This window comes from Mastigoproctus giganteus, chromosome 4 (assembly GCF_048544385.1).
Source record: "Mastigoproctus giganteus isolate SK-2022 chromosome 4, ASM4854438v1, whole genome shotgun sequence".
In the NCBI taxonomy this organism is placed as follows: Eukaryota; Metazoa; Arthropoda; class Arachnida; order Uropygi; family Thelyphonidae; genus Mastigoproctus; species Mastigoproctus giganteus.
Window position 1 is genome coordinate 17,252,996 of NC_143578.1, and position 13,096 is coordinate 17,266,091.

General features: G+C 35.4%; 1 protein-coding gene across 1 annotated transcript in view; it reads left to right on the top strand.

Moving 5' to 3' along the window:
- Positions 1 to 13,096, top strand: part of Tbc1d8-9 (TBC1 domain family member 8/9) — a 303,090-nt gene that overhangs the window by 242,022 nt on the left and 47,972 nt on the right. The window lies entirely within an intron of this gene.

Consider the following 13,096-nt stretch of genomic DNA (forward strand, 5'->3'; position numbering starts at 1 on the left):
TCTACCAGTCTTTACATTATCTTCAAATTTTTACTTAATCCCTTTGTCGATGTAATTTATGAAAATCAGAAACAACAGTGGTCCAAGAACTGATTCTTGATCCCACTTCTGATGTTACACCAATCAGAAGAATAACCATTAATTACAACGCTCTGCCTTCAACTCTGCAGCCATCTTGTGATCCATCATAGAATCTTTCCAGTAATCTTAATATCATCTGGCTTATACAGTAACCTCTCATGAGAGTCTTAATCAAATGGCTTCTAAAATCCAAATAAACTGTGCAAAATTGTTCCCTACATACAGCTCATTCCGAAACACACAACATGATTTTCATGCTGTATCTTTCAGTATGCCATTTCTGTGTAAATGTCCATGGAATGCACTTTTGATCATTGCCCTTAAGATTTTTCTTACCACCGAAGTCAGACTAACCAGTCTGTAGTTACCAACTTCTCTCTTTGAACCACCTTTATGTATTGGTGATACCTTGGCACTTCTCCAATCCAAAGAAATCTCTCATGAATCCATTGATGCTTTCATAATTAATATCAATGGTTCAGTGTACTCTCTGACTGCCTTTCTCAAAATTATGGGTATATGCCATCAACTCTAGGGGCATTACTTGCCCCTAAGCTTGAAAGTTTTTCTAATAAATAATCTGAGATTATATTGCTAATTGCTAATAATATTGATAATTTCATGCTTTCCAGTATCACTTGCACAGTATCTTTTCCAGTATCTCTTCAGAAGGGTCTTTTATCAGTAAAGACCAACGAAAAGTACTTATTCATTTCATCAGCAACATTGGCTAGCTTATCTAAGACTGTCCCACACTCATTGCATACTGACCCAGTGTGATTAATTTTTTTCTTCTTTTTATTCACATCCATCAAAAATTTTGTCCCCATTCTTTGCTCTTTTAGCCAGTATATTTTCTTACTCAGCCTTGGCCACTAACTTTTTCAATGTACTATTATGGATCAACTTGTAGCTCTTGTGGGCCTCAGTACTTTTTATCTCTTTGTAATTTTCTCATGCCATCTTTTTCCTGCTATATTAGACTGGCCAGCTCCATATTCATCCACCTTGCATCCTTCTCGTGCTATATTTCTTTACAATATATGCATTCATGGCTTCTTTGTTTATTGCTTTATAGGTATTCTATAGTGGAACTTATCATCCCCAATGTCTGGGTGGTACCACATTTCCTTTTATGTCAGCATTAGTTGTCCTAACTGGGAGTTCAGTGTTTTACCCATTTTATTGATTACTGTAGATACATTTAATATAGTATTCTTCTATAGTTTATCACCCTGATACACTCCTTGAAGTTATTTATGCTTGTTTCTCTAGCTTTATTATCCTTCTTATTTCAAATGTTGCTGCTCTCAGAACGTTTTGCCCACCTTGGCTATTGCTGCAGCAAACAAGAATTCTTGAGATATGTGTAAGCTTTACTTTGACCCATATCATCAGATAAATGCTTGTCTATATCACCCTTGACCTATCCCCAACCAGCAGTTTTCCTGAATACTTAAGATATCCTCAATGATACTTCACAAACCTTTGCACCACCTTTGTTCATCATCATCAGCCATTTTCAATCCACTGCAGGATGAAGGCCTCTCCAGCAACTTTCCATTTCCTTCTGTTTGGTGCAATGGCCATTCATTTACTACCCATGAATTCGTGAATTTCATCTGTCCACCTCTGTTGTTGTTGTTCAAATTTGAACCTTTGTTCAAATGAATACCATCTCTACAAAATAGATTTCTTCTACCTACAATTGTGCCACACTGATAAAAATCTCCCCCATTGTGTCTGGGTAGAATTGCAGACCCGTACATATTCAGACCCAACTTGCAGCATTTTTTAGCATGGTCCTATATTTGCCTAACAAATCATGTTTGTTTAATATCATTAGTCCCCACATGAATAATAATGATCTATTTACTCTCATCCCTCTTTAAAAATCTGAAAATCTGTTGGTAATATCATCAACTGTTGCTCCTGACAAACACATCCTTTTTCTAGTCCACCTATCTTCATTACACAAAATGATACCCATTTGCCAGTAAAACTAAATGTTCTTGAACCTGAGCAGTATGCACTTGACTACTCTGTTCTGGGAATCTGAATCACTTGGGCAGGTCTCAAGATACTTGATTCCCTGACAACCTCCCAGTTACATCTGTTTCCAGGCAGGCATTCTCTATTATCATTAGTTTTGCTTCAGATATCTGATTAACTAACAACCCTTCTTCCATCCTGTCTGACATGCCATCCATCTTAAAGTTTCTTCATTTGTGAAATTGTCTCCTTTGCTTCTGTTCATTTTCTTAAAGCTCTCTTTTCTAAATATTTCATTGTTTGATGAATTCCATTATTTCATTAAAAGCCCTCAGCTGTGTAAGTTAAAAAGACTTAAAAAACTTTATAAATATCTTTTTGTCATTTAATCCAAAGGATTTATTTAACTATCTTTCTGCACTTTCTGTTTTCTTATTTATTTATTTTTTTTTTATGTAAACATCAAACACAAGAGGTATTAGAACCTATAGTACTTAATAGCATGCTTCGGTTGGAGGTTGAGAAGACGAAAGAAGATATTTGTTGACATTGGACTTGAACTCCTGTAGACTGTAATTTTCAGGAAATACGTATGAAGGAAGGTTGTTCCAGAAAAGCAGTTGAATGAATAAACGAGGAAGATGAAAAGTTGGTTCTGTGAGTTTGAAGTTGGACAGTAAATGGATGTTGGCTGGTGGCGGCACGTGTTTGGACCGTTTTGAGAGAGAGAGAGAGAGAGAGAGAGAGAGAGAGCGGGAATTATAGAAGCCAATTCAGAGGAACAGTGCCCATTGAAGTACCTGTAGAAGAGGCATGCAGCAGAAACAGTATGTCTATGAGAAAGCGAGGGGAGAGACTCTGTTAGAGATAAATCATTAATTAACCTAACTGCCCTCTTCTGAATGGAATCAAGAAGCCTGAGAGAGGTTTTGGGGGCACCACCCCAGATGTGGGAACAATATTCCATGTCAGGGCGGATTTGCGATTTATACAGAATGAGCAGCTATTTGGAAGAAAAGTGATGCCGAGAGCGAAAGAGAAAACCAAGTTTTTTAGATGCAGAGGAAGCAATATTTGTAATGTGCTTGTGCCAAGAGAGATTAGAAGTCAGGGTAATCCCAAAAAAGAGACATATCATTTTGCCTAGAAATCGAAGTGTCACTAAAGATAAGCATAGGAGCAGAAGAATGCTTTTTGCGAGATATAAGACAAGACTGAGTTTTAGAAGGGTTGAAATCAACTAAGTTGTCTTTGCCCCACTGGAGAATTACCTGAAGATCGGCATTTAAGGAATTGGTAGCAGATTTTCGAGAAGTTGAAGCTGATTGAGCAGGACAAGGTTTCTCAAAATGGAAAGTGGAATGCAATGTGCTATCATCGGCAAAACTATGGATAGGATTTCCAGTCAATGGAAGAAGGTCATTAATATACAAGAGGAAAAGAGTAGGGGAAAGAACTGAACCTTGGGGGACACCGGCATTAGTGGAGAAGTTAGAAGACAGAGAGCCATCTACCATCAGCCTCAGTGAGCGATCAGAGAGAAAACTGGATAACCAATTACTAAAAAGAGTTGGCAAACCATAAGATGGAAGCTTGTTTGGAAGACCTTTATGCCAAACACGATCAAAAGCCTTTGAGATGTCAAGAGCAACTACTTGTGTTTCACTGAACCTTTCCATTGAATTAGTCCATATATGGGTAACATAAGCCAGAATATCACCAGTGGATCGACACTGACGGAATCCATACTGGCGATCGTTGATCAGACGGAAGGTTTCTAGTTTAGGAGTTGGCGGTTAATTGATTTCTCCATTAGTTTTGAAAGAGTAGAAGTAATTGCAATGGGACAATAATTGTATGGGAGGGATTTGTCACCCTTTTTAGGAACTGGCTGGATATGAGCAAATTTCCAAGCAGAAGGAAAAACACCTTTGGAATAAGAAAGGGCGTAAGTTCAGGAGCACAGGTTTTGAGAACAAGTGGAGAAATACCATCAGGACCTGGAGCTTTCTTAGCATCAAGATTCATCAAAATCCTTCTGATATCCTTTTGACGGAAAACCACAGGAGGCATTGAATGGAGCGTGTTGGGAATTGTGGGAGGTGTTTTACCAAGATCATTAATACATGAGCTGGAAGACAAATGGGTTGCTAGCAGGTCAGCTTTATCCTTGGCTTGAAGTGACGACAGAACCATCTGGTTTGGACAGAGGTGGGAGCAGAGATCTTTTCGCAGATAAGCTTGCTCTATTAGTTTAACAATTCATGGTGTATTCAATAGTAAGAAAAAGTGAGTGGGACATGCTGTATGAAGTAATGAAATTTTTGGATATGGCGTACACGTGGTTAGAATATACCCAGATCCTTGACATAACGTGGCCTTGACAATGCTCCCTGCATACACACTACTCGGACTCCCTCCAGTGACTATCTGGCAGAGTAGAGCTAGCAAGATTATACACCAGCTGATCCGGAAGCCTCCTAGAAAGTTACCAATAGGTTCAGTCCGGTGTACTAACTAGCGGCCTGCCTGCGAACACTGTTTTAGAGCTGTACATTCGAAATGTAAGGAATATTGGATCTCGCCACGACGGTCATCATAACCTCAAAAGTCATCAATCATACTGCATGATGGAAGAGATAGGGAAGGGTTGACCGGAACTTAGCTCTAGAGACTAAACATGGGTTCCACCACTTCAAGCCTCCAATAAGCAAAGTGGTGGTATTTCACCGGTTGATGAGAGTCATCTACCACCTAGTACTGCCTGGTAACATAGAGGGGCAGCGTTACTCCATGTGGTGTGGGCGCCACACCTCGACCCCTGCTTACGTTGGTTCACACCTGGGTGGTCACCCACCATGTACTTGTGCATGGAGGTTATACCCAGGATTACTAACAGTCCCACCATCATGAAGGTGCAAGCAGAGAATTTGGCTGTCACAGACCGTCCGGACTTCCCCGAAATTGGGTCCACTTGACTTGAGTGTCACCCGAATATCAGTTTCATCAGCGTTTTAGACCCCCAGGTAGCAAGTACAGCTTGTCTGGCATATCTGAGAGAATGTCTGTGACAACCTCAAGGACTTATTCTGATGTTTATTTACATGTATAATCTTACATTTTCATTAAAGAGTGTTTTTGTTATACAAAATTAAAATTTTTCCAATTGGAAATTTGTAGTCATCACTACAAAATTTTACTTCTCTCCCAACTTTCATAATTTTTGCTTTTGTGCAACTTAATTTTTGTGTAACTTAGTTTAAATAAATTAGACAAAAATAACTTTTCTCTAATTTATTCAGAGATATTTGAAGATTTTGCAAACTACTATTTAACAGCATGATATAGTCAATATGCTATTAAATATTAGTTTGAAACATTAATTGTGCAATAAGGTGCAGTCCTGCCTCACACCAAGTTTAAAATTATACCATTTTTAATGTCTCTTTCAATGCTCGTTTCAGATTTTCCTTTTTATGGAATCATTTTTATTTCCTTAAATGATCATCCTTGATACCATATATTTCTAAAATTTGGAAGGGCAGATTTCTTAGTTATATTATATCATATTCATGTTATATCATATATTCTTTTTTCGAGATTAATAAATTCTAAATTCAGGTTTTTGTTGTGTTCCATGACTTTTCTATAATTTTTCATAGTTCAAATATTTCATCCTGGGATTCCCTGTTTTGCATAAGACCTGACTCTTCTACCCATGTTTATATTCAACAATACTTTCAGTCCCCTTCCCTAAGATAGCCGCATAGATTTTATCTATTTTTTACTGAGTGAAAATCTTCTGTAATTACCACATTCAGCTCTATTTCTCATTTATATAGCAAAGCAATTAATGCTTTGCTCTAACTTGCCAGAATTTGTTCTTTGTAAAATAAATTCTGAATAATGCAATGTAACCATCAATGAAGGGAGTGGGTAACTAAACTACCATGGTGCAGTTTTTCCCTCTGGCTTTCAGCATTTCAAGCTTAATTTCATCTACACCCCTTTGCCTTTTCATAAATCATAATTTTCATGAAATTTTCTACCTGAATACTAGAGGTAATAGATTAATTTCAAAATTTCTGGTCATTTTATATATTCAAAATATTTATTCCATACTTCTGAAATATCCTTCTCTTCTGTTTTCACTTCACATTTATCATTTTGATTACCTTATTTTATGGTTTTAGCCACCTTTGCTAAAATGTTTTACTAAATATCAAAACATTTTTCACCCTTCATGTTACTTATTTTCCATATCTTTCCAAAAACATTCCCAAGATTTTCTCTAGCCTGTTTTGTGTATTCCTTAGCTTTCTCACACTTCTCTTTATATTCCAATAAAGATTTCTTAAATTTATTCATCAAATTCTTATAATTTTTTTTATCACTAATTGCATCTTTAATTTTTTGTGTCCACCATGGCATTTTTCATTTCCTGTCTGTACTCTTCCATCTAATGTATTAAAATATTCCTTTATTTCCTCTTTTCTTGAACCTTCATCTTTGCTGAATGCCCGGGAAAATTGCATCACCCAACTTTCCAGCTTAGATTTTGCTCATATAACTCTTCCCATCCAATTAAACTTCCTTTTTTTTCTAAGCTACTTCTCAGAAACTGCTGCTGCACTGTGTACTGTACCTTTCTTCCAAAATGAATAATTTTTAATTATTGTCTAGCTGCAACTTCCATGTATTTGTCCTCTTAGTTTCTGTGATACTTGCTATACTGATATTGTAAAAACCTAGCTCCTCTGCTAATTCCCTAATTGCACTTCTTTGCCTTTTTATCTATCTTCAACTAGTATTTGTTTCATTTTCTTTTTGAGACTAAAATTTTAACAGAGAAAGGGGACTTAATAAAATTTTGGTGATTGAAGAAAGAAAGCCAGTGCAAGAGATAATGAAACAGTGTTCCAGAAGTGGTTCCAGCAGTGGCAGTCACTGAACAAGGTGTATTACCTCAAAGTACTTCTGAGGGAACCATGGAATAACCAGTGAGTGAAACTTTTTATCATTACAACTTTAAAGATGTATATGGAAAGTAATAGTCCAGAAACTTTTAAAGCACCTCATGTATGTGATGTATATACAGCCAGGCCTTGCATAACATGAGTTCGATTAATGCATTTTCACTATTTGAAAATAAAATATTATACCACTTTACACGATGCAAATTTCCAGTTAATGTGATCTTTTTTATGTGATAGTTGAAAAAGCTTTGCATCGTGCGCTAAGCTTACTGTGCATCGGACAGGCAATAAACAAGCGTTTACCTGCCACCCGCCTCAGTGTGTTCCATTGTCTCTTGCTAATAAAGTCATTTGCAGACTTGTATTTAAAAATTCTAATTTTTAAATGTAAAAAAAAAAAAAAAAAAAAAAAAAATTTTAAATGAACCAGATGAAAATGTTACTTCAAAGGAGATAATGGTAAAAGAACTATCTGAAATCTTTCGTATTGGAGAGAATCTCAAACAAGGTTTGAGTTCTCTGCAATATTTATTTCACCAGAGCCTACAGAAGATTGTCGGCGGCTATCAGAAATTGATTGATGAAAAAAAAAAAAAAACATTATTCAAATGACTCTGTTCAAATGTTTCCATAACAAATAGTTTCTTCATTGTGTATTTTATGCAATAAACATTTAATTCTATAATTATTTTCATTATCTTTTACATGGTATACAGTTAAAAAGTTATTTAAAAGGTATTTTTAAAATTCTTTATGGACATTCCTGAAGGTCACGGACCAATTATAATTTTCCTATTGATTATTATATTTGATTAACGTGTTTCTGTTTTACGTGATGCGCTTGCAGGATGAATAAATGGCTTTAATCGAGGCTAGCCTGTATGTATATATACATATAATAATATTCTGTGGATGAAATTAAAAATTTCACTGTGTGATTGATCTAGTGATTAGCATAAGAAGAGAAAATTGCACATTCTCATATTGCTGCTGCCCTGACAGAATCTTTTTGAGATGTTTTATTTAGCATATTGGTCTCAGGCTCTGATAATGAGACTTTCTTCCAATTTAAGAAAGTTGTGCATATTGAAGTAAATTAAAGTTGTTATTGTTTCTGCCATTGCTGTTAAGGACTTTGAACTGTCATCAAACACACACAAGTACCCTATCTCTCTCTTTAAAATAGTTTGTATTTTTGATAATGTCTTTTTTATTAATATTGAAGACTCAACTTTCTGTGCTCGGGCATAGAGAAACTGAAGGCTCAATATTTAGAGAAAGGTCAGTGTTGTAAAAAATAATGAGAGTCATGGTCTTCACTTTACAAAACCAAAACTTATTTCATATAACTCAGCTTGTTTCTTTTCATACTGAATGTAACCCAAAGTTTCTAAAGTGAGTGTGAAGTCCAAATTTTGTCACTATCACTGGAAAGATAGTATCAGAAGGACACTATCCTTCTAGTGATATTAGTATCCTTCTGACAGTATAGAGAGAAAAATATAATGCAAAGTAGTTATTTTCTAAAACTATCTCAATATCTGTGTTGAAATAATACTCTGCTCTTTATCAATTTGCTGTATTGGACCAATGCAACCCAGAATCGGAATTATATTACACACATGATGAAGGCTATGCTTTTACTTGGAAGTATTTCTTCCACACACACCACTAGGCCCCTTGTTTAGGTTCAACAGTTATTCACAACTCTACACCAGATTGCTGAATGAGGCTATCTGTTGTTTGATGACAGAACCAAATGGTTCTAAAACCAATCACAAAAGTACCTTTGAGTTTTTGTTAAATAATGGATTTGCATTATTCTTGATCTTATTTGATTAAAAACAATTAGTTCAGGTCAACTTGCAGATAAGTAATTTCTAAAGTCAGCATTAAGGACAGTAGTGTCCCAGCCAGTAAAAGACAGAAAAATGTAATGTAGATTAATATTTTTCTAAAACTAGAATATAATCTGATGCATCCTTTCTCAGTAAATAAAAATTCTTATTTTTAAAATTTTGCAAATATGCAGGAGTATAATGGAGATAATTCACAAAATTTAATAGCACAAACTGTCATAAATTTTATAAAGAAATTAATAACTAATAAATGAAAGTTTCTTTGTTAAGTAAATAGTCTTAACTTTTGAAGTATTAACTATTTTTAAAAATGATTAATACATTTTAAAGTGTAATTTAAATGTAATTTTTTTATTCAGTAATTATATTTTTTCATTGTTTGAAAAAAAATAAATTATTACTGAGTAGGTTAATTCATTAATTTTTGTTGGTTACTCTTTTTTTTTTTTTTTTTTTTTTTTATTACTGTTACAGCTTATTGAATATTTTATTTAAAAAAAAATCAGAAGTTTAAAATGATATTGATTTTTATAATACTCTAATTTTAAAGATGCATATTCTGACAATAATAATATAATACACTCTTTAAAAGACAGTAAATACATTTTTTGTGATTTCAATAGCAATAAATATTCCCAACAGTGTTTGTAAGAGAAACAGAATTCCGCATTTTACTGCATTGTCAGGATTATGATTTTGTAAGTGAATTTTTGGTCAATCCTGGAAGTATATTGGTAATCTTACCAATTCATCACCTTGCTTTAAATTATAAGTTTCAATTCTAAGACCACTTAAATTTTAGAACATGTGTAAGAAATAATAACCATATATTTGCGTAATTAGAATTCTAAAAAAGATGCAAGAGGATAGTCAGTAAAACACATTTTTTAACACTAAAGGAAAATAAGGTCGCATTTTGCCTATATCATCAAGAATGGTGTATCGATATAGATAAAATCCATATCTTTCCATCCAAATGGAAATAAAAATTAATTGAATGAAATAGAGATGTAAAAGTCCATTTTATTTAATTAGATGTCTGACACCATTTCCTATTTGATAAATCATCTTTAGGTTGTTAGCAATGTACCGTCTCTGCCCCTCCCCAGTGGCAATAAGCATTGAATACTAATAAATATCACTTCTCTTAAGATAAGTTTTGCGCCAATAAAATCCAATCCAATCTTAAGATAAGTGATATTTATCTTATCAGTGCATACAAATGAGAGAATGATGTTACTGTGAAAAGACTGTCTTTTCCATGGTTAAGTGAAAAGTGGATGTAAGTCTTGCTATTTATAATAGTTATTTTTTACTTAAGCTCTGTTTATTGAGTTATACAGCTTACTCTTCATCAAGAATAACTTTCAGAGTCAACAGATGGCTTCTTCAGGCATCAAATTAGTGTATTAATTAATTTTTTGACAAAATAATAAAATGTAAGAAAACTTTAGGCATTTCTTTTTTTGAAGTTTATAAAATTATTTTAACCATAATATTTATTTTTGAATTGTAATCTCACATGGTAACATTCTTTTCTGAATAAAGAAATTATGATATTCTGAAGAGGAATTTTAATATGTATTTATAATTTACATAAACAAATTTTAATGAATAAATTATTTAATTTCCATATTAAAGATAGAATGAATTCCTGAAATTGTTGATTGCATTAATGATTTTAATTAATATTCACACTATTGTGTTTTCTTATCTACTTGGTTGGTTTTTTTTTTTTTTTTTTTTTGCCAGTGCAGCATCTCTCTCTCTCACTCACTCACTCAGGGAAACCACAGACTTTTGCTGCACTGGCAAAAAAAAAAAAAAACCACCAAGTAGATAAGAAGACACAATTTATATGCTTCCCTCCTCACACAGGTCAAGCTGACCTTTGAATTTATTCAAGCTCCATATGAGAGGTGCATGTCGGCCAGTTCAACGTTTGAATACTCGTCCATCCTACTGCCTCGGGAACCGGTTCGCAAATGCTAACTTCCAGCGGGATCGCTGTTCATGCGATCTGCCGTTCAACATCCTCTACCGCATGATGAAGACATTTCGGCATTTCAGCCTCAACTATCTGCAAGGGCATCAACGAATCGCTGGCTAAAAAAAAACTTCCTACACAATCTAAACTTTCAAACCCTTTAATTTGAATTTATGATCGCTAGTTCTGGAATTCTTTATAACCCTCTCAATCTTAATCCCTCTCAGAGCCTTATAAACCTCAATCAGGTCATCTCTGTAGCCCACATAATCGGTCTTTCCTTACGGTCGTCCTTAACAGTATGTATAGAATAAACCATGGATTTTACATGACCTGACACAAAGTACAGTGTCCACTCTGATATTTCTTATCAGAGACTTAGTAATTTGGAATCTCCTCTTTTTGGTTTTTTCCGGCTTAAAATCTCTCTACCCCATTCTGTCATTCTCCCAACTCTCCCTAATCCCTTGAAACTCTTTGAAACTTGAGTTTCTCCAGTCCAGCTTTCCTAACAGTGAGTTAATTTTCCTTGGTGATTTTAATGTTCACAGCTCCAGCTGGCTTCTGTTTTCTAGTCACATGGACCCAGCTGGTCAAGATGCCGAGGCTTTTGCAATTACTGATGACCTCGCATAAATTTTTCATTTATCAACCAGAATACCAGATAATCCTAACCACACAGCCAATGCTCTTGATCTGTTTCTCAAAAATAGCTCTTCCAAGTACATAGTCGAGGTGAGTTGTCCTCTAGGCACCTCAGATCACAACTTGGTGATGGTCTCTTCTCCAATGGAGCTTTCCTCGCTCGCCGACCAGGCTAGCCGGGTGGGTAAAGTGCCTGCCTAGCAACCCAAAGGTCGGGGGTTCGAATCCTGCCTTGGGCTTGGTTCAGAGTAAATGCAAAAACTTTGGGGGGTGCATTATGGCCACAGAGGCCGATGCGCCAACAACTAGCAAAAAAAAAAAAAAAAAAGCTTTCCTCTCGTGGCCATTCTCAGCATCATGTTGTTTGGGATTACAAGAATGCAAAATGGGATGATCTGTCAGGTTTCGGTTTTTTCCTTGGTAGAATTACTGTTTTAAATCATAAGATATCATTATTTGCTCAAATTGTGTCAGTGAAATTATTCTTTTAAGGATGAAATCCTTTATTCCACACTCCACCTTAAAATCTCATCATACATCTAATCCTTTGGTTTTCCAATAAATGCACTAAGGTTGTGTTCAAGATAAGAACGTCGTTGCATATAGTGATTAGCTTGCATACAAATCTCCTGGTTCATTTTTTTACTATAATAAAGATAACATTGTAAAGCAATTATTTATCAGTCCAAATTAGATTTTGAGCAGGCTAAGAGTAGACAATTGCTTCTTGTCCAAATGATAGTCGAGCATTCTAGTCTCTTACCAAAGCTAGTGACTGCAATGTTTATCCATCTCTACTCTCACCTCTGTCAAAAGCTGATGGTTCTGTTGCCACCTCAGCTAAAGATAAAGTTAGCCTGCTAGCATCCTACTTTTCTTCTAACTCGTGTATTGATGGTCTTGTTAAACCACCTCTTACTATTCCCAGCACACTCCATTCAGTGCCTCCTGTGGTCTTCCATCAAAAGGATGTCAGAAGAATTTTGAACTGCCTTGATGCCAAGAAAGCACCTGGTTCTCATGGTATTTTTCCACTTGTTCTCCAAACTTGTGCTCCTAAGTTTACTCCTGTTCTATGTCCCCTTTTTACACTTTCTTATTTGTTTTCCCTTCTGCTTGGAAATTTGCTCATATCCAGCCAGTTCCTAAAAGGGTGACAAATCCCTTCTATCTAATTATCATCCCATTGCACTTCTACTCTCTTTCCAATGTAATGGAGAAATATATTAACTGCCTACTCCTAAACTGTCTAGAAACCTTCCATCCGATCAGTGATCACTGGTATGGATTCCATCATATATATATATATATATATATATAGGGTGATTCACTACCAGTGCGACAAACTTGCAGGAGGTGTAGGGGCACAAAGACGAATCGGAATCACATAGCATTGCAGGGTCCGAAATGCCTTCATCATGCGGTAGAGGACGTTGAACGGGAGGTCGCGTGAACAGCGATCCCGCTGGAAGTCAACATTTGCGAACCGTTTCTGTTGAAGAAACCAAGTAACAAAAGTCCTCTGGAGTGGATAATCCACAGGCCCCAATGATTGG